At 38.1% G+C, this 22304-nt stretch overlaps 2 long non-coding RNA genes across 2 annotated transcripts; one reads left to right on the forward strand and one right to left on the reverse strand.

Annotated features, from left to right (window-relative positions):
* Nucleotides 1-12206: 12206 nt before the first annotated feature.
* LOC112565536 lies at nt 12207-14574 on the reverse strand. Its single transcript, XR_003099432.1, has 3 exons — nt 14286-14574; nt 13491-13557; nt 12207-12421 (listed from the first exon to the last, which is right to left on the reverse strand). It is a non-coding gene; the product is annotated as an uncharacterized LOC112565536 (long non-coding RNA).
* Nucleotides 14575-17219: 2645 nt separating this feature from the next.
* On the forward strand, nt 17220-19064 carry LOC112566453. Its single transcript, XR_003099593.1, has 4 exons — nt 17220-17457; nt 18105-18300; nt 18624-18697; nt 19010-19064. It is a non-coding gene; the product is annotated as an uncharacterized LOC112566453 (long non-coding RNA).
* Nucleotides 19065-22304: the final 3240 nt, after the last annotated feature.

Consider the following 22304-nt stretch of genomic DNA (forward strand, 5'->3'; position numbering starts at 1 on the left):
AGTCGTCATTTGCTGCTGGCATTATTGTGACTATGCTGAAATCTCATACACCAAACAGACTTTTAGTCAGCTTCATATCTCCCCGTAAACTTAAAACTCCCGTTCAACTAATGTCCGCACGCTACATTCTTAACGTGCTTACTCGCAATCCTGTCGTGTTTATGCTAATTGAATAAAAGACTTACCAATGCAAATAAGTTTTAGTTTTTAATTGTCACGTACTACACTGTTTCTTGCAATACACTCCTATTTATGTTTGTGTGTCACGTGTCAGCCATGTCTGTCTGCGACGCCCCGGTAATGACAGGCTTACAGCAGACGACGTCTGACGTCATAGTCCAGGCTTTTTTTATCCGGTTCGCGGGGGGAAAGGTCGAGGCCTTTTTCGCTGACTGTAGTGCTCACGTCAGACGGACAGTGCAGTGGAGGTCAGCGCGAGAGCGTGAAGTAGGGCTACAGACAGTGAAGGAGACAGTGTACACACAGCACACGTTGTCTACATCTAACGTCAGGCCTGAACTCTCAGGGGCAAGAACTCTGACAGTACTGTGCCGCAGTGTGCGCTGGTGTTTGGCATTTGTAATTATTATCTCCCTTACTAACATCTTTTTACCAGTTTTTTTTTAAATTTGCATTGGGTAGTCCCCTGTTTTCTTGCGTGTGCGTGTATGCGTATTTCCTCGTTTCTTTTTCTTCTCTTTACTCATTTTTCATCTACATGTGATTCAACTTCATATTTATTCCGTTTATTTCGTCTGTGCTGTGGTCTACGTTCATCCAAGGTTCGCTAGGTACGTGGTGTCCCGCCTGACTGAGCGAGTGTGTGTTGGTGCCGGGTGTGTGAGCGGTTGTCAGCGTGCATCCGGCGACGCTGGGGGCGATCCGCGACAATATTTAACGAAAACTGCTTATTTGTTCATTTACTGAAAAAATCTAATAAGGTTTATGTTAAATTTATTTTTAATTGTTAAAAAAGACACGAATGAAAACAAGCGTAATTTTGCAAGAATCGTGACTAACTCCAACGCGGCATCTGTTTCAACGTTCTTATCTCAATCACACAAAAGAAGACGATGGCGTAAATTCTATTTAAAGCATTATTAAAATATATCCTAATTTTTTTTTTTCTTTAACAGCTTGACATTCTCTAAATTTAGGGTAACTCATAATTTGTCTCTTTCAAAGCTATACATATCATTAACGCTTATTTTTGTGCCCAGTATCTCGTACAATGGCCTGACTTAAATAAGTGTTAATGACCTTTATATAAGCTTCTGTTGTTGTTTATTTTTAATATTAGCTAGTCAACAGTTCAATTCAGACTTACACATTAGAAAAAGAACATACGTGCTCACATCGGCTACACCTCGTTGCTCTGAGGTTGAGCTTGTCTCGGATCACCTAGTCACGAGTCTTGGCTTACTAGGTTCAGAGTCTTTAGGCACCTACACTCACGTACTGTTTTTGGGGGTTTTGTTTTGTCTCATGATAAGGTCAAGAAAAAGTATGACTAAAATAACCAAAGTTGTTTTTGTATTCATTTTTTAATATTTATTCCTTCACAAACAGTTATATCTTTTCTTCTTTTAACTATAACACTTCTCATACCAATATCTACGTGAAACTGATGTTTGGCAATGGAAACAGTGATTGTTTTGGTGAACAAACAAACTGTCCGACAAGCGAGTTCTGTAATTCAGAAAAACACACAAGAAAGTATTATGTTACTCCGTCCGGCAAATAAACAAATATTACTTGCAACGAAAATAAATCACATCTTAAAATCTGTAAGTTCACTGTAAAATAGTGGCACAGAGACAAAGTCACTAATATCTATCATAGCACTTGGAACAGTCTTAACAATCTTGTTATTAATCTGTGTTGCACAACAGTCTTTGCCGGTTTGGAATGAAACTCCCATAGACAAAATTACAGCCCGTCATATCAATCTCTGATTGTCGAACGCATTCTGTAAAACTTTATTCTGTATACTTTGGCCTACCTGATACCTGGATCACGTGGACTGCACGTGACGCACAAGAAGTTCACACAATATTCGCTGCACACTTTCCTCGTGTTCGTGGTCCGCACTCGGACAATGCAAGATGCACGAACACTTTAAACAAAACCTTCCGGTGCAAGGTTCTGCATGCCATGGTTATTTCACAAGAGGGACAAATATCTATCTTATTACCTGGAGGATTTTATAGATAAGAGAAGGCGGTACACACCATAAAAAAGTCTAGTCACTTCCTTCACAAAATATTTGACGTGAAAATTAAGAAATGAAATTACAAATATTTAGCACCATTAGAAGGCCTTCAACGGTGACATAAGAAGTATCACAAAATACAACATCCGAAAACTTAGAAATAATTTAAAAAGAGGTTAAAGCATACAACATTACGTACCCCGAAAATTGCCGTATTAAACCTTGAAATACCGATTGTTATATCCTGTCTTGAAAACTTAATGTTATGTAACTATCAAAGCACTGTGTATTCCGGAAAACATGAAGTACAGTCACCACGAGATAGCAAGTGTAAAAAGGGACTAGCTTGTCAAAATTCTAACCAGCAAAAATACGATAGTGCATCAGACACGTCCGTGATACCTGCCTTGTCTTTACTTCTTATTCATTTAATCCATCTCATAATGCAACTTTTTCACGGAATGTTAAGTGGTGTAACATACAGTAAAATGTGTTACGAGTTGTAATGCAGTGACATGTAACACCACATCATGCACTATGACACTCCCATGATCTGTGAAATGTATAATCTTGTGTAACAATATCAAACGTAAAGCTCTACAATACGACATAGCAACATCATGTACTGTAACACTGGGTAATGATCTGTGAAGGTTTGACTGTTACATTTACTGTAACGCTGTCATTCTCTTCTTTTAAGTTATTCCCGACGTAGCGACCAAAAACAATGAATGAAATTTTGACTAGTTTTTTAAAAAAAAATGTACATCTATTAGCCTACAATAAAGACAACTGTCTGTTATACTCCATTTTGATGCCAGGGACCTGGTTCACGTGTTGGAGTAAACAGCAACAATGCTGACAGTCTTAATCTTACCCTTAGATAACTTCTTCTAAGAATAAGAATAAAATTATTTAATTTTCTTAAATAAATTATGAAATGTCAAATGCAAAATCACATCATTTCTAACCATTTAAAGGAAACTCACACGACACAAGATTTAAGCGAAGGTAGCAACAAATTGCACGTTTTAAATTGATTCCAATTTAATTTAAGCAATATTTTCTCACTATGAATTATATCACGTCTTTATTGAAAAGCGTCCCACCTTAAACTTACCTTACAATTCTTTTGTGTCTCTTTTAGGAGTTTGGTTCCATGAGCAGCAAAATATATTGCGAAAAATTAAGCGAAATCGGGATGAGCGACAATAATAAATGAAGATATTGACAGAACTGTTTAATGCTGTAAATGAATTAGTCACTGCTTTAAATACCATGTATAGATTATAGTAGTTATCTAATGGATCAGGCAGAGTATAGTAGAAAATTTGCCATACTACATAAGGAACCATTGTCATGATCTGTACAATAGACACAACAACCAGTAAGGCAGTCAACTTGGTCTGGTGACTGACATTGTTGCTTGTCACACTTGCTGACTGTTGGCGCCATTCCATAGCTACTTTCAGCTTCAGTATAGTTATGATTGTCATCACGACTAGGATGACAAAACTAGCAACAGGCCATGTTATATCCAGCAATATATTTTGTACTTTGAAAAAGATGCCATTAACTTTAAAGAGCTCTGTTAATACAAAGTGCCACTTTTCGATTGTTTTCCTTTTTGTCCAGTAAACTTGTTTTGCAAGTGTGTTTGGAATATAAAGAAGTTGGAACAACCAGAAAGAACAAGTCAAAAGTATCTGCATTGTCCTGGTTCGTATTAGTGTAGAAGCACGTAGAGGAAACACAACACACACGCACCTCTCTACTGCGATCACAACACCGATAAAAACAGATGTGGCACGACTGCCGTACATGACACTGACAATAGAATTCAAAGATTCCAAATAATATTTTTCTCCAAAGTTTTCGTCATAGAAGTGTAATAACGCACTCACTGGAAATATTATCAGTGTACACACTAAGTGCAGACAGTCTGTGACGGCCAGCGAGAAGAGACAAAAATTCATTCGATCTTGGATTCCTTGTCTCCAGAACACAACGCAGTTGATGATGTTCGCTGGGACACCAACAATACAAGTTGGTAATATAACTCCTATACACCATAGACGTTCTATGGATTTTCTTGTTTCATCAGTTAAATCATCAAAGAGCCTGTTAATTTCCAGAGATAAGTTTGTCGCCACATCATGCTTTTGTAAAGTTGAAATGTTAGAAAGGGAAGCCATTTAGAGACCGCCTTGGAAATTCAAGGGAAAAATTATAAGCGACGCACGCTGGGTGTACTGACTTCCGGCAAATCCTAGTTGACGTGTTTACTGTCGACCTGCACGTGTCAACCTTCTTTTACCTTTATATAAAGAATTTGGGATTAGGTAATTTTTTTATGCGACTTTTAAAAATAAAATTTTTATTTACAGAACGTTTTTAGTGCTTTCTCGATAAAATATTGGACCTTTTAGAGAACGGGGTTTAAACAAGATAATATTACTTGGAAAAAAGTGCCGGTAATGTACGGAGAAAAAGGTTCTGAATTTGCAGGATTGTGCTATTTACTTACAAAATCACACAGGTAAGTTTGTTGAACACTTCATAGGCATTAACCCTTTTTTCACTTCAAACGTCCTTAACAACAAGTATTTCCTAATGTTTAGGTAAATCTTTGCGTTTAAGTGAAGCTGAATGTGCGATCTTTCAGCTCTAGTCTCCAAACTTTACTTTCAGAATTGCAGAAAAGGTGCGTCCCCGCGCGCGCGCACTCACACACACACAGAGAGAAATGACACTGTGAAAATGCAATAGCATAAGAGGATTCACTATCCAGCTGGCAATTCATGACCTAGGGGTGGAAATATGTAGAAACACCGGACAAGGATATAATTTATTTTCATATTATAATGTTGCTCTTCATTGTAAACTGTAATGGAATGAAGCGCTTAACTAAGCAGATACATTTGTGAGTATAAGGTGCTTTACCTTAAGTCAGTGTCTTATGGCGTCGGGTTTTATTTTGCTTTAAAAATGACTTCGCACGCAAGTTGACACGTGATCGTGTCACACGGCAGAAGTGGAAACTATTTATGTGTTCTTTAGAAGTGGACGCGTTGTGCGTCGTCGGAAGTGAATGAGCGTTGGAAACTTGACTGGAAAGGGAACTGTTAGAGTGTTTGGACTATGTGTTGATTAAGAAATTTTAAGTTTCTAAAATTGACAGTTTTTTAACAAATTATATTTATCTTTAAATTTAACTGGTGTTTTTTTTTATTATTATTATTATCTCGTGTGAACGCCACTGTAGACCGCAGGTGACAGTACTTGCTCTATTCACTAAACTTTTTTTAGTCTTTCTTGCCTGTCATGACTGCTGGAATTCTTCATTTGCTTCTGGCATTATTGTGACTATACTGGAAACTCATACACCAAACAGACTTTTAGTAGGTCTCATGTCCCCCGTACTCTTAAAACTCTCCTTCACCGCGTCGTAACGAATGCCCGCACGCTACATTCTTAACGTGGTTACTCGCAATACATTCGTGTTTATGCTAATTGAATAAAAGACTCGCCAATACAAATAAGTTTTAGTTTTTAATTGTCACGTACTACACACTTTCCTGCCATACGCTCCTATTTATGTGTGTCACGTGACAGCCATGTCTGTGTGCAGGCCTGTCTGTCAGCGCTGGGGACGCCCCGGTAATAGACAGGCTTACAGCAGACGTCTGACGTCATAGTCCAGGCTATTTTTACCCGGTTCACTGGGGGAAAGGTCGAGGCCTTTTTTCGCAGCGCACATCGGACAGACAGTGCAGAGGTCAGCGCGAAAGCGTGGCGTAAGGTCACAGAAAGTAAAGGAGACAGTGTACACAGAGTACACGGTGTCTACATCTAACGTCAGGCCTGAAGGCCTCAGGGGCAAGAACTCTGACAGTACTGTGCCGCAGTGTGTGCTGATTGTTTTTTATCTCCCTTATCACTTTCATTTTGTTTTTGTTTTTTGTGTGGGATAGTGCCCTGTCTTCTGACGTGTGTATTTCCTTAATCATTTATTTTTGTTTTCTTTTCTAATTTTCATCTAGATGTGATTAAACTTCTTATTTCCAGCGTTCATTTTGTGTGTGTTTTGGTTTACGTTTATCAAAGGTTCGTTAGGTACGTGATGTCCCGCCTTTGGCTGAGCGAATGTCTGTGTTGGTGCCGGGTATGTGAGCGGTTGTCAGCGTGCATCCGGCGAAGCTGGGGGGGGGGGGGGGATTGGTGTTTTACGCCGTGTCAGCAACTAAGGCTATATTACAGCAAGGCAGCCAGCCCTGTAAACAGATGCCACGTGCAGAGAAAGAGCAGGCGATTCTGGGGGCGATCCGCGACAAAATATAACGAAAGCTGCTTGTTTGTACATTTACTGGAACAATAGAATAAGGTTTATGTTGAAGATGTATTTTTAATTGTCAAAAAAGACATGAATGAAAACAAGCGTGATTTTGCAAGCATCATGACTAACTCCAATGCAGCAACTGTTTGAAAGTTATTATCCCAATCAAACAAAAGAAGACGATGGGGTAAATTCTATTTAAAGCATTCTACATTTTATTAAAATATATCTTATAAACTTTAAAAATTATGGTAACTCCTAATTTGTCGCTTTCAAAGCTATGCATTTATTTCTGTTCCCAGTACCTCGTACAACGGGGGATTGTTTTGTCTAATGATAAGGTCAAGAAAAAGTAAGACTAAAAAAAAAGCCAAAGTTGTTTTCGTATTCATTTTTCCTGTGTTTATTGCTTCACAAATGTTTATACTTTTTCTTCTTTTTAACTATAACACTTCTCATACCAATATCTCCGTGATACTGATGTTCGGCAATGCAAACAGTGATTGTTTAAGAGAACAAACTGTCACAAACAAACTGTTTGACATGCATGTTCTTTCATTCAGAAAAACAAAAAAGAACGTATTTTGTCAAGGTTATTCTGTGAGGCAAATACACAAATATTGTATGCAACGAAAACAAATTACATCTTAAAATCGGTAAAGTGACTGTGAAAGGTGGTAGAGAGAAAAAGTAACTAATATCTATCACAGAACTTGGAACAGTCTTAACAATCTTCTTATTAATCTTTGTTGCACAGCCGTCTTAGACGTTTGTGAATGAAACTGCCCTGCGTACCGTAACGCGGGCGCTCACCGCGGATGCCCGCGGGCGCTCACTCACGCCCTAGAGAGCTTGTGATACCCTTCGCCCACCGTGGGCGCCTGTTAAAATGGCGGCTGACAGCGAAGTAGAAAATATAATTTTGTTTATGGGCATATTTGACAACGACGACGAATTAATAGAAGCAATCTATTGCAGCGCCAAACAATATACTTTTAGTGGCATTCATTTGGGAACTAAAAGAGGAAAAAGTCCATAAGAATTAAAGATTATGTGGAAATAACAATGCGGTAGTCAAGTATATCATGTAAAAACAACGACGAGTAGACTTTCTGTTGTTGTCGTCCCGATTCGAAGTTTTCAAGGTCGAAGGCAAATTCATCTACCATCTCTAGAAAGACATGACGATGAAATCTGAACTTTAAAATATCCTTCTTTGTCGTTGCATATATCTATCTATTGCAAAATACTTATTTATTAGAAGATCACCGTGAATATCATCTACACGTCTAAACTTACAACCATGGCGGCCATCTTTGCGCCCGTGGCGTAGTACCTCTCAAGCAAGTACGCGTGCGCCCGCGTGCGCTCACTCAAATTTCGCTGCGGTCCGGCCCGCCCGTCGTAGGCGCCCGCGGGCGCACGCGTGCGCCCGCGTTGCGGTACGCAGGGCTGTTGTAGACAAAATTACAGCCTGCCATATCAATCTGTTATTGTCTATTTCATTCTGTACAACTTTATTCTGTACACTTCAGTCTACCTGATACCTGGATTACGTGCACGTGACGCACAAGAAGTTCACACAATATTCACTGCACACTTTCCTCGTGTTCGTGGTCAGCACTCGGACAATGCGAGATGCACAAACACTTTAAACAAAACCTTCCGGTGCAAGGTTCTGCATCCCAGGTTTATTTCACAAGAGGGACAAATATCTATCATATTTCCTGGAGTGTTAACTATAGATAAGACAAGGCGGTACACACCATAAAACGTCTTGTCACCTCCTTCACAATAAAATTAAAAATATTTAGCACCATAAAAAGGATCCAGCGCGGACAACAGAAGTGTTACTAGAAAATACAACATATGCAAACATAGAAATAATTTACAAAATATTAAAGTATACAACATTACGAACACCGAAAATTGCAGTATTAAACCTTCTAATACCAATTGTTATATCCTGTCTTGAAAACTTAATGTTCTGTAACCATCAAAGCTTTGTGTATTCCAGAAATCACGCAGTACAGTCACCAGGAGAAAGCAAGGGAAAAAAGGGACAAGTTTTTCACAATTCTAACCAGCAAATATACAATAGTGCATCAGACACATCCGTCACACCTGCTTGGAGTTACTTCTCCTTATTCATTTAATGCATTTCTTAATGCAACGTTTTCATGGAATGTAAAGTCGTGTAACAAACAGTAAAATGTGTTACGAGTTGTATTGCAGTGTCGTATTCTGCAACACCGCAACATGCACTATGACACTCTAATTATCTGTGAAATGTGTGATCTTGTGTAACAATTATAAAATGTCAAATGCAAAATCACATCATTTCTAACCATTTAAAGGAAACCCGCACGACACAAGAACTAAGCAAAGGTAGCAACAAATTTAACGTTTTCAATTGGTTCCACTGTATTAATCTAAGCAAATTTTTCTCACTAGAAATTATATCGCGTCTTTATTAAAAAGTGGCAATACTTAAACTTTCCTTACAATTCTTTAAAGATTGTCTTTCTTAGGAGTTTGGTTCCATGAGCAGCAAAATATACTGCGAAAAATTATGCGAAATCGGGATGAGCGACAATAATAAATGAAAATATTGACAGAACTGTTCAAGGCTGTAAATGAATTTGTCACTGATTTAAATACCATGTATATATTATAGTAGTTATCTAATGGATCAGGCAGAATATAGTAGAAAATTTGCCATACTACATAAGGAACCATTGTCACGATGTGTACAAGAGACACAACAACCAGTATTGCGGTCAAAGTGATCTGGTGACTGACATTGTTGCTTGTCACACTTGCTAACTGTTGGCGCCAAGCCATAGCTACTTTCAGCTTGAGTATAGTTGTGATAGTCATGACGACTAGGATGACAAAACTAGCAACAGGAAATATAATATCGAGCAATGCATTTTGTATTTTGTAAAAGATCCCATTATTTTTATAGAATTCTGTAATTACCAAGTGCCAGTTTTCAATTGCATTCCTCTTTGTCCAGGAAACTTGTATTGCAAGTGTGTTTGGAATATAAAAAATTTGAAACAACCAGAAAGAACAAGTCAAAAGTATCTGCATTGTCCTGGTTCGTATCAGTGTAGAAGCACGTAGAGGAAACACAACACACACGCACCTCTCTATTGCGATCACAACACCAATAAAAACAGATGTGGCACGACTGCCGTACAGGACACCAACAATATAATCCAAAGATTCCAGATAATATTTTTCTCCAAAGTTTTCGTCAAAGAAATGTAAGAATGAACTCACTGGAAATATTGTCAGTGTACACACCAAGTGCAGACAGTCTGTGAAGGCAAGAGAGAAGAGACAAAAATTCATTCGATCTTGAATTCCTTGTCTCCAGAACACCACACAGTTGATGATGTTCGCTGGGACACCAACAATACAAGCTGGCAATATAACTCCTATACACCATATACGTTTTATGGATTTTCTTGTTTCATCAGTTAAATCATCAAAGAGCCTGTTACTTCCAAAAGACAAGTTTGTCGGTAGATCATGCTCTTTTGAAACTGAAATGTTAAAAAGAAAAGCCATTTAGAGTCCTCCTAGCAAATGCAAGAGTGAAATTATGAGCGATGTCACACTGGGTGTACTGACTTCCTCTGAGGACGGCAGTTCCTAGTTTACATGTTTTCTGTCGAACTGCACATATTAACCTTCTTTTACATTCATATAAAGAATTCAGGTTTGGATCATTTTTAATGCGATTTTTAAAAATAATTTTTATTTACAGAACTGTTTTAGTACTTTCTTCATAAAATATTGGACCTTTTAGATAACGTGGTTTACACAAGATAACATTGCTGGAAAAAGTGCTGGTAAAGTAAAGAGAAATATGTTGCAAATTTGCAGTATTGTGCTATTTACTTACAAAATCGTACAGGTAAGTTTGTTGAACACTTCATAGTCATTAGCTCTCTTCAAACGTCCTTTACAACAAGTATTTCCAAATGCTTAGGTAAATTCTTACATTTAAGTGAAGCAGAACGTGCAATCTCTTAGCTATACTGCAGTCTCCAAAGTTTACTTTCAGAATTGCAGAAATGGCGCTGGAGCACACACACACAGAGAAACGACACTGAAAATGCAGTATTATTAGAGGATTCACTATCCAGTGAAGGCTGGCAACCCATGACCTAGGGGTGGGAACCTGTACAAACACCAGACAAGGATATAATGTATGTTCAAGTCACGATGTTGGTCTTAATTGTAAACAGTGATGGACTGAAGCGCTCAAGCAGCTACATTTGTCAGGTTAACTCAAAGGACCTAATAAAAGGTTTTTATTTTACCGCATCCGATTTATAACACTTTTTACATCCAGAGCTAATTTGTAAAAGGAATTTTATTATTTTAACATAGTACAACTAATTAAATTAAAATTTAAATATATACGCAATTTAGTGTTGCTGAATATTAAAAAAAAGAAACACGCACACGGGTTAAAAATTATATGGAAAAATATTCTGTCGTAATAAATTTAACAGAAGAAAGGTCTTTGCGTTGACTAGAAGGTACAGATTTGCTAATATATGGATATGTAAGCGTGCTTCTACTATATATGCAATGTGAAACGGGGGAATCTGGGGATATGGAAGCGGTGATTTGGCAGTGTGGAAAGTGAGAAAGCTAGGAATATGAAACAGGGGTAAAAAACGAGAGTATAGAAAAAAGCAGTAACAAATGTAAAAAGGGAAGATTCAGGTAGGTATTACAGGAAACTCGCTGTTATGTAAAACCAAAGGTGTTGGTTTCTGTTAACGGTGTCTTCTTCTGCTTTCTACTTCTTGTTTTTGAGTCCTAAGTGCCTCCATCTACGCCGTGGTGATGCCCTCTACTGTGTTAGTGACAACACTTTTCTTTTTAACAAAGTTTCTCAAATAACGTTGAAAGTTCAACCATAAGAATGTGGTCTACACGCTTCCTACTGTGTATCAAATTTAATATATAAATAACCAGAAAGTAAAGCTGGCGTAAGGAATACCGTGTCGTAAATTAGCTTTGATAATATACCGCATGTTTTCAATTATTTGTGCAAATAGCAAGCAAAGAGTCGCTCTCTGCCGACCATCGACGTGGCACAGTGTGCGTTTTTTGAAAAATCCAAAATCCAAATTACCTTTGTCACTTATCAATAAGCAAACAAAAGAGCTTACATTGGTGTGTGTGTGTGACGCGTGAGTTAGTGCATGAATGTAGGTTTGCGTGTGTGTTTGCTTGTGTTTGTGTAAGCGATCATGCGATTTTGCTACAACAGTTTCTATCCTCCTAGCATAGTTATAATTGTATTTATATAATATTACGTACGTTTGGTATTATAAATCAGCCGCTCTCCTGCTTGGTGAGTCGTGATTTATTTGGTATCTGTTGTAGGTAAGATTTCTCTTTTAATTCAAATTAATTATTGGTTGTTAGACAGGGACATGCACATACAAGAAGAACACACCTATTTTTTGCTCAAGACAAAACACTTGCTACTATGTCGAGTCTGTTTACAGTGTCTTTGTATGTTTTATCTTTCTGGCTCCACTCAAACATCTGTACCCGACCTAGCAACGAAAAAAAGTCTCTATTTTGTAATGGAAATCTTTTATTATTGTATACTTTGTTGTCAGTAATATGTTGCCAGGAAAAGAAAAAAAAAACAACATAAGTTTAGACATCTGCCACAACCAAAAGCCTGCCCCCTGTGAAACATGCGAGGTTTGTAATTTCTATACAACAACGCGCAAAACACACACACACCTTCTCTCACTCATGTTCTTGCAGAGAAAATTTTAATTTTTTAATTAATGAAACTCTTTGACGTAGTGCGAAGTTCTGTGACACTGCAACAGCAAGGATCATTGTTACATTTATTTGCTTATAACCGTATTAAATCCTGTATTTTACAGAAATTTTCAAGTTTCTCACAATTCTAACCAGCAAATATACAATAGTGCATCAGACACATCCGTCACACCTGCTTCGGAGTTACTTCTCCTTATTCATTTAATACATTTCTTAATGCAACGTGTACATGGAATGTAAAGTCGTGTAACAAACAGTAAAATGTGTTACGAGTTGTAATGCAGTGTCATATTCTGTAACACCGCATCATGCACTATAACACTCTCATTATCTGTGAAATGTGAAATCTTGTGTAACAATATCAAACGTAAAGCTTTACAATAAACCATAGCAACGTCATGTACTGTAACACTGCGTAATGTAACACTGCGTAATAATCTTTTTTAAGTTATTCCCGACGTAGCGGCCAAAGCCAGTGAATGAAATTTTGACCCTTTTTTTTAAAATTACATCTATTAGCCCAGTGGTTCTCAAAGTTTTTCGGACCGCGGACCACCTTACTTAAGTAAAAGCTATGGCGGACCACCAAGGCCTAAAAATCACTGTACTATGAATTTCAAATTTAAATTGCCGCCTTTGTTTCATTTTAATTCAAAACTAAATGTACTTCTGTGACAGTAGTATAGTAATATGTTGACATAAAACTATGTACCTCGTTCTTTGTAATTAAAATGTTAATGCGAGGAATGCATCACTTTAAACATCACTTTGCTGACATATGACGACTGTCAGCCGCGGACCACCTGACTTATGCCCGCGGACCACACTTTGAGGACCACTGTATTAGCCTACAATAAAGACAACTGTCTGTGATACTCAGCTTTGATGCCAGGGACCTGGTGCCCTTGTTGGAGTAAACAGCAACAATGCTGACAGTCTTAAACTTACCCTTAGATAACTTCTTCTAAGTTTAAGTATAACATAATTTAATTGTCTTAAATAAATTATGAAATGTTAAATGCAAAATCACATCATTTTTAACCATTTAAAGGAAACTCACACGACACAAGAATTAAGCAACGGTAGCAACAAATTTAAACGTCCCACCTTAAACTTTCCTTACGATTCTTGAGTGTCTTTCTTAGGAGTTTGGTTCCATGTGAAGCAAAATATACTGCGAAAAATTATGCGAAATCGGGATGAACGAGAATAATAAATGAAGATATTGACAGAACTGTTCAAGGCTGTAAACGAATTAGTCACTGCTTTGAATACCACGTATAGATTGTAGTAGTTATCTAATGGATCAGGCAGAATATAGTAGAAAACTTGCCATGCTACATAAGGAACCATTGTCAGGATCTGTACAAGAGACACAACAACCAGTAATGTGGTCAACGTGGTCTGGTGACTGACATTGTTGCTTGTCACACTTGCTGACTGTTGGCGCCAAGCCATAGCTACTTTCAGCTTAAGTGTAGTTATGGTTGTCATGACGACTAGGATGACAAAACTAGCAACAGGCCAAGTAATATCGAGCAATGCATTTTGTACTTTGAAAAAAATCCCATTAACTTTATAGAGCTCTGTTTTTACAAAGTGCCAGTTTTCGATTGTTTTCTTCTTTGTCCAGGAAACTTGTTTTGCAAGTGTGTTTGGAATATAAAGAAGTTGGAACAACCAGAAAGAACAAGTCAAAAGTATCTGCATTGTCCTGGTTCGTATTAGTGTAGAAGCACGTAGAGGAAACACGACACACACGCACCTCTCTATTGCGATCACAACACCAATAAAAACAGATGTGGCACGACTGCCGTACAGGACACTGACAATATAATTCAAAGATTCCAAATAATATTTTTCTCCAAAGTTTTCGTCAAAGAAGTGTAAGAAGGAACTCACTGGAAATATTGTCAGAGTACACACCAAGTGCAGACAGTCTGTGACGGCCAGAGAGAAGAGACAAAAATTCATTCGATCTTGAATTCCTTGTCTCCAAAACACAACGCAGTTGATGATGTTCGCTGGGACACCAACAATACAAGCTGGCAATATAACTCCTATACACCATATACGTTCTATGGAATTTCTTGTTTCCTAAGTTAAATCATCAAAGAGCCTGTTAATTTCCGGAGAGAAGTTTGTCGCCACCTCATGCTTTTGTAAAGTTGAAATGTTAAAAATGGAAGCCATTTAGAGTCCACCTAGGAAATACAAGCGAAAAATTATAAGCGATGTCACGCTGGGTGTACTGACTTCCTCTGAGGACGGCAATTCCTAGTTGACGTGTTTACTGCACGTGTCAACCTTCTTTTACCTTTATATAAAGAATTTGGGATTAGGTAATTTTTAATACGATATTTTTAAAAATTATTTACAGAACGTTTTGGTATTTTCTGGATAAAATATTGGACCTTTTAGAGAACGTTGGTTAAACAAGATCACAATACTTGAGAAAGTGCCGGTAAATCAAGGAGAAAAAGGTTCCGAATTTTTCAGGATTGTGCTATTTACTTACAAAATCATACACGTAAGTTTGTTAAACACTTCATAGGCATTAGCCCTTTTTCACATCAAGCGTGCTTAACAGCAAGTATTTCGTAATGCTCAGGTAAATCTTTACGTTTAAGTGAAGCAGAATGTGCGATCTTTCAACTCTAGTCTCCAAAGTTTACTTTTAGAATTGCTGACTTGGGGCGCCCCCGCGCGCGTGCACTCACACACACAGAAATGACTCTGTGAAAATGCAATAACATTAGAGGATTCACTATCCAGCTGGCAATCCATGACCTCGGGGTGGGAATCTGTAGAAACACCAGACAAGGATATACTTTATGTTCAAATCATGATGTTGCTCTTGATTGTAAACTGTAATGGAATGAAGAGCTTAAGCAGATACATTTGTAAGTATAACTCAAGGGTCCTAATAAAGGTTTAGTTACATCCAAAGCTATTGTTTTAAAAATGAAATTTTTTTTTTACTTAACATAGTTTAACTAATTTAATTCAAATTTCAATGCATTGGCGATTTAGTGTCGTTGAATATAAAAAAGGAAACACGCACTCGGAATAAAATTTATATGAAAAATATTCTATCATAATGAATTTAACAGCAGAAAGGTCTTTGCGTTGACTGGAAGGTACAGATTTGGTAGTATATGGGTATGTAAACGTGCTTCTACTATATATGCAGTGTGAAACGAAAGAATCTGGGGATATGGAAGAAAGGATGTGGCAGCGTGGAAAGTGGGGAATATAGGGATACAAAGGAGGGGTAAAAGACGTGAAGAAAGGAAAAGCAGAAACAAAGTAAGAAAGGAAGATTCAGGTGGGTGTGATAGGAAACTCGCTGTTATGTAAGGTCAAAGGTGTTCTTTTCTGTTGATGGTGCGTCTTCTATTTGTGGGTTTTGAGTGTGTGTGATGCGTGAGTTAGTGCATGAATGTAGGTTTGCGTGTGTGTTTGCTTGTGTTTCTTTAGGCGATAATAATATTTTGCTACATGACAACAGTTTGTTTCTATCCCCCTCACGTAGTTATAATTGTATTTATATAACATTACGTACGTTGAATATGTTTGGTATTGTAAATCATCCGTTCTCCCGCTTGGTGAGTCCTGATTTATCTCTCTGTTTTAGGCACGCTTTCCCTTTTAATTCAAATTCAAAGACCTAGCAACGTAAAAACTGTGTATGTTGTAATCGAAATCTGTCATTATTGTCTACTTTGTGGTCGATAATGTGTCGCCAGAAAATGAAATAAAAAACATGATGTTAGACATCTGCCACAAGCAAAAGCCTGTCCCCTGTGAACCTTGCGTTGCCAGTAAACTATATACAACAACAAGCAAAACACACCTTTTCTCACTTATGTTCTTGCAAGTTATTTTAATTTTTTAATTAACAAAACTCTTTGACGTAGTACAAGGTTGTGTGACTCTGTATCATATTGTATAAACTGTCTTTTGTAAAGACGTGCGCGACTCTTTAACAAACTGAAGCTTTGTTACCTACTGTCGCGTACCACCCCCAGCGTCCACGGAGCACGCTCAAGGTCACTCACACAACAGGCCACACACGCTCAGTCACTCAGCCGGAGGCAGGATGCGACTTACTTCTCGAACCCGTGCCCAAGCGAAGACCAAGACAAGGACGGAAAGAACGACACAAGTTTAATCAAAAAAAAATATATATATACCCAAACACCCAAATACCTAATAAAACCAAGAAAAAGAAAATACAGATGCGAGTACTCACAAAAAAAAAAAAAAACGAAGAAAACAAACCAACAACCAGGTACTGCACCCCCGCAAAGAAAATAAAAACGAAGCGCAAACGCGCACAAATTGTAACACAGCAGTAAAAAAAAAATCGCGCACCGCAGCCCAGTACAGTCAGTTAAACGTAGTTCCCCTGAGTCTTGAATTCTTAACACAGAACAGGGGCTTGAGGCGCTTAGTACACAGTCTCAGGAGCTGTTCACAGTACAGTTCCCTTTCTGAATGCAGGCGTAGAACCCGTAGACGTAGACGTCACAAATGAAGAAGTGCAGAATGGTTGATTATATCTCAGACGAATGCTCGTCGAACAAAAGTAGGTGGAGCCAGGACACAAGGCACGCACGCACAGCACGTATACACAGGAAGTACACAGTAAATACACACCAAGGGCGTGCACCCCGGACATACACAAAAAGCCCGGCTTATGTTAATGACCGACGGTCACCCCGAGAAGAAACGTAGACACTAGATGTCACAGCCCAGACTGCAGCCGTCTTCTCAAAAAACTCTCCGCTCTACTCAGCGCCTTGGTAAAAAAATCTCCCACCAGCAGCGACCAGAGACGTGTTGCATAGGCGTAGCGAATCGAGCGAAGCTAGCCAATCTAGCCGGAAGTGTAAAGAGCGCGCCCCTACAAGCTAGCGAACCTAGACCCCTAGCGTAGCAAAGCTAGCGGCCTTTGGAGGTCCTACGCTTGCTATTCAAAATGGCCGACATTGTTGTCGGTTTCAAGTTTGCAGATGAGAGTTTCTTTGATGCTCCCGTTAAAAAGGAGTATTGGACCGGATACAAAGTGGTAAGTATCTTTTAATGATAAGTAATAAAAATACTCTATTATTTATGTGGAAACATATTTATTTGTGTAGCGGGAGCAATTTTAGACAATGTGTAGTCGGATTGGCGTTTGCCGAGTACGAGCTTTACGATTAAGGCCGTGTACAAAGTGGTGTCTTTTAGCGATTGCTATTTAAAATACCCTATTATCAAAGTTGACAAAATATTCACATGTTTAGCGAGAGTAATTTTATAACAACTTGTAGCCCCGACAGTATCCTCCAATCTGCAGTCTCCGCGTGTACCGGCTTCTTGTGTGTGTGTTTTAATTTTCTGCTTTCTAGTTCCAAAATTTATTATCTCAAGTTATGAAAAGGCTGAAGGTGGTGATAAAGGTAATTTTTCAGTGTTATAAATGCCATGAAGAGCTGTTATAATGGAAGGCTTTAATTATTTTCACAAATAACCCAGCTATGAAAATATTGTGCACATTATTGAACTATCCTTCCAACAGAATAAAATAGTACAACTACCCTATTCTTTGATGTTTAGAATCAAAGCTTTAAGTTTGAATCTGATACTGTTGCATTTACTAAACATATCACTATGTTATTCTGGTTTTTATTTTCCTGTTTTTATTCCTGATTAATTGATTTAATATTTTAACAGAAATGAATGTGGGAAATCAATGGACCAAGGGGGCATACTTTTCCTCATGGACACTTATGCCGAACATAAGGAACAATTTGCAATTCCAACTTGAAAATAGAGGTATGGAAGAGGATTGCTTCGGAAATGGCAGCCTCAGGATGCCACTTTGCTCCAGCAGCACTTGAGAGAAAAATGGAGCAATATGAAAAATATGGTGAGTTCCTACAAAATCATTGGCTTTCTGTCTTAGAGTGCAACATTTTTCCATAGATCTGAGAAACAAAACATCGCAGGTTTTTAAGGTTGTGCAAGTTCTTATTTATTTGTGACCACAATTCATTCATTTAACCTGTAAACAAGACCCCACCAGTATCAACCAAGCTTTAGTAGAGATTTTTTGGTAGCCGTGTGAAATTAGTCTGGATACATAATGATATGTAAGCATATTTGGTACTTGTATCCCAACAGGTACTAAGCTATATCAGATTTCAACAAGAAAACGGGCCAGGGAAGATCACGATGGAATTTCTATTCCAGAATGGCTGAAATCTTGGAAGGAGACCCTTTGTTCATCCCACCACTGACATCATCATCACTGGGGAGTGTAAAAGGTGAGTGAACCATTTATAACATAAATAAGCAAGTAAAGCATAATTTTAGTATAGCCATATTTAGTAAAACATTTGACAGTTCAAGTATTAATTGTTTAATGCTTCTTTTCCTACAGGTATTTGGGGAGGGTAGTGACAAAAGTCTGTTCTGCCACAAAGAGATGAGTCTAGATATGTAAAAAGCTCAGTTAGGACCTTTTTGTATTCATGCACTGTTCCAGCAAGAGCAGTTATCATGGGCATACAGGCTAGACATATTTGGGTTTTCCATGCCCATATCTTGGTCATAATTCATTAATATTTATTTTTCAGTAAACACTCTCTCCGAGATCTCCAATACCCAGCAATGTGCCACCCTACAAAGAAGCAAGAACAGCAAGGAATGTCTCAGGAGACTCCTCACCTCTCCCAGTATCGGTTATTAGTACGACCCTACTGAATAAAGGATATTGTCACTGTCTTGATTTTAGTACTAAATAAAAAAACTTACAGGCCCTTACAAATGGTTTTTTTTTTTCACTGTGACCGTTAAAAACCAAAAAATCCTGATTTACCTGATAATCATGTACACAATGAAGCACACTTGTTTCTACCATGAATTAGTAAAATCAAATGAAAATTTATTATATGATAAACACATTACATGATAATCAAATGAGAAATTATAACTGGAAAAATGTTGCATCAAAGCTAAACACAAAAAGTGACACTCATTTGAAAAGCACAGAACATGACATGCATCTGGTGACAAAGCAAATTATTAAGGATGGTGACAGGAATTAAACACACGCACACTCCTCAATTTACACGAATAAAACAAATCATAGTGGTGATGCAAATGCAAGAGATATGTATAAAAAATTCAAATTATGCAATGGAAATAATAAAGGTTGCTGGAGAGAACTGTACACAGTGATGAAAAAATACACAGCCATATGGTGTATGACAATACTTTGCTGCTGCTGTGTCAACTTCAGTATGTAGACAACATATAAGCACAACTGCAAAAATCACACCAATCATAAATATAAATGCACATAGATAATATATGCACATGGTGGACAACTTATTAATGATGGTGACACAAAGACATGTAGACCTCAATTTGCATGGGGAAAGAAATTATGGGTGTCGATACAAATGCAAGAGATATTTATGCAAAATATTCAAATTATATAATGAAATAATAAATGTTGTGGAAGAGAAAGCAGACACTGATGATGGATGCTTTGCTATAGACGTGGTATGGCAAATATAGGTGAATATATTCTGGAGGGTGATTTTGGTGCCAGTAACCACAAGGTGGCAAGCAGCTTTGTTCTATTGTTGAACCACGTTGCTGTGGCAGATGAGGCTCAATCCAAGCCTGGAGAGCCTGAAAAATTTCACAAAAGATTTCTATGAAAGTTTGTGTTTATTGTGTTTGAGAGCATTATTATAGATATGTGTAGTGGATACATTTATGCATATATATATATATCTTGGACGTTCACATCCTTAAAATTGATTTTGGCATTTTATTATATTTCATTAAGTTTATTACATTTTACTTTATTTTATTACGTTAACTTACATCAAAGGCGTCCGGCAACATTCGAAGTGAAGATTTGAACTGGTATGTCAAGTATCCTGGAACGATGACTTCGACGAAACCAATCATGTGGGCATTGGAATTTTCATTACTGTCCTGATTTACTTTCAGTGGACAGGTGGGCCGCAAGCTCGATATTTATTTGCGACGGCTTGGCTACAGCACGGCGGGGTGTAGCTTGCAAAACAAAGACTTCACTCAAACCTCGCCGTAAGTCGGCCATCTTGAAACTCTGGCTTCCGGCTACACTGCGTTGCACAGGGACCGCTAGCTTTCGCTAACCCCTAGATTCGCTAGGCTAGCTTCGCTCGATTCGCTACGTGCTATGCAACACGCCACAGCCCTCGAGCAGACCTCACGTGACATAGCAAGACTGTGACGTCAGGTGCTGCTACAGACAACGGGCGAAGGCCTTGACCTCTTCCCGCGAACCGGACAAAAATAGCCTGAAAACAAACGTTAACTGTCGTCTGCTGTGAGCTACCTCTCCAATACAGGAGCGTCCCCCCCCCCCCGCGCTGAGAGAGATGCAGACCTAGACGAAATCATGACACGCGACACCTACTAAGGAATTTGTAATACATTGTAACACGATTTACTGTAATAATGTGTAGTGTCCTCGGCTATGCATTGTAGGAGGGATATTTGTTGCATGTGTGACTTTGCAACAGCAAGGATCATTGTTACATTTATTTGCTTATAACCGTATTAAATCATGTATTTTACATAAATTTTAAAGGATTATTACTTTACTATATTTGATGTCATTTATATACCATTGAAACGGTTTAAGCTATAACTAGTACCACATTCATAGCAAGAATAAAATATCTTAAACAGACGTAAAGGACTACAAATTCTTTTATTTCATATCTACAAGACAGCAAAAAAAGGATCATGATCTTCAAGTAACGAGTCTAACATAATTTTGTAGGACATGCTAAGGTCCATCTTCAAGCGTTCTGCAGTTCGTGTATTAGTTTTAGGAATTGATTGGCATTTAAGTATGACAAAACAATTTGCGAAAGATCTGTCGGAATCGGGACGAACGAAAATAATAAATAAAGATATGGATAGAACTGTTCAAGGCTGGAAAAGAAATTGCCACTGCCTTAAATGTCAGATATTTATTATAGTACGTATTTAGGTGATCGGGTGTAAGCTGATCAACTATTTGCCATGTTACAAAAGGAACCATTGTCACGATGTGTACGATAGACACGACAACCAGCATGACAGTAATGGACACCTGATGATTGCTATTAATTGTCATCACAGTTGTTGACTGTTGACGCCACTTCATAGCTAATTTCAGCTTTACTATGGTGATTGTGGTCGTGATGACTAGGATGAGAAACTTAACAACAGGGGCTGCTACATCGAACACTACAGTTTGTACAATATGAATGAAGATCCTATTGTCCAGAAAGAACTGCGTCCTCATTAAGTACCAGTTTTCGCATTCTATCTTCTTTGCCCAAACAGCTTGAAACGAAAGCGGGTAGGTAATAAAAATAAGTTGAAACAAGATGAAAGAAAAAGTCAGTAGTATGAGCAATGTCCTGGTTCGTATTAGTGTAGAGGCACGTAGAGGAAACACGACACACACGCACCTCTCTATCGCGATTACAACACCGATAAAACTTGATGAAGTGCGACTTCCATACGAAACACTGTTTAACAATGCCCAACATTGTATGTAATATTTTTCTCCTATTTTGTCGTCATAGTAACGCAGGACTGAAGCTATTGGGAATATTGTGAATAGACACAACAAGTACAAAATGTCCGAGAGCGCCAGACAGAAGAGACAGAGGTTCATTCGATCTTGAAGTCCTTGCCGCCGAAACACAACACAGTTGATAATGTTTGCTGGGACACCAACAAGACACGCCGGTAATATATACCCTAAAAACCATATATTTTCGATAGTTTTGCGAGTTCCCACAGTAAAATCGTTAAAGAACGAGTTTTCCTCGCAAGACATGTTTTTAAAGCTGATCGCCTTCTTCCTTC

This window comes from Pomacea canaliculata, linkage group LG6 (genome assembly GCF_003073045.1).
Source record: "Pomacea canaliculata isolate SZHN2017 linkage group LG6, ASM307304v1, whole genome shotgun sequence".
Lineage (NCBI taxonomy): Eukaryota > Metazoa > Mollusca > Gastropoda > Architaenioglossa > Ampullariidae > Pomacea > Pomacea canaliculata.